Source organism: Penaeus monodon, chromosome 13 (assembly GCF_015228065.2).
Source record: "Penaeus monodon isolate SGIC_2016 chromosome 13, NSTDA_Pmon_1, whole genome shotgun sequence".
Lineage (NCBI taxonomy): Eukaryota > Metazoa > Arthropoda > Malacostraca > Decapoda > Penaeidae > Penaeus > Penaeus monodon.
The window spans coordinates 34,035,672-34,036,689 of NC_051398.1; positions in this window are offsets into that span (position 1 = coordinate 34,035,672).

Consider the following 1,018-nt stretch of genomic DNA (forward strand, 5'->3'; position numbering starts at 1 on the left):
ACACACACACACACACCACACCCACCCACCCACCCACCCACCCACCCACCCACCCACCACACACACACACCACACACACTCCCCCCCCCCCCCCCCACACACACACACAGAGCTTGAACGGGAGGGCGATTATGACCGTATTATAGAAGATGACAGGGATGACTCACTCGGTGACACGGCAAGCATCTCGCATCATTCCTGAGAGGGGAAAGGGAAGGGAAGAGAAGGGAAGGAGAAGGGGGGAGAGAGAAGAGAGGGGGAAAAGGAGGAAGAGGAGGAGAGAGGGAGGAGGAGAGGAGGAGGAGAGGAGAGAGGAGGAGGAGGAGGGAGGAGGAGAGGAGGAGGAGGAGGAGGGAGGAGGAGGAGGAGGAGGAGGAGGAGGAGGAGGAGGAGGAGGAGGAGGAGGGGAGAGGAGGGAGGAGGAGGAGGAGAGGAGGAGGAGGAGGAGGAGGAGGAGGAGGAGGAGGAGGAGGAGGAGGAGGAGGAGGAGGAGGAGGAGTACAACAACGACAACAGGAAGGAGACGGAGTGAAGAATATCGGAAGAGGAAGATGGGTAGATTGGAGATGGGAAAGAAAGGAGAATAAAGATGAAGAGTTAAAAGAGACAGAGAGAGAGAAAAAAAGGGAAAAGGAGTGGTAGGAGTCAAAGGCGAATGAAAAGGATGAGAAAGGTGAGAATCAGGGAAAAGGAGACGCAATAAAGGAATCCGGAAGAAGGGAAGAAGGATACGACAGAATAAAAAGGAATAGAAGGAAATGAATGGAATAAAGGGCGAGGAAAGAGGACATGAAACGAAAGGGAAATAAGCCAAAAAAAAAAGAAAAAAATAATTACGTAACCACCAGCGATCACAGCGAACTTCCACAGCCACCAGGGCCTCTGTGCGTAAGGGCGCTCGCTCTCGCTTCCGCCCCACGCCACATCTGTCTGCCCTTCCTGAAATTACCGCCCCTGCATTCCGGACAGAGACAGTAATCGTCGCGGGCACAAAAAAAAAAAAAAGAAAGAAGTCTGC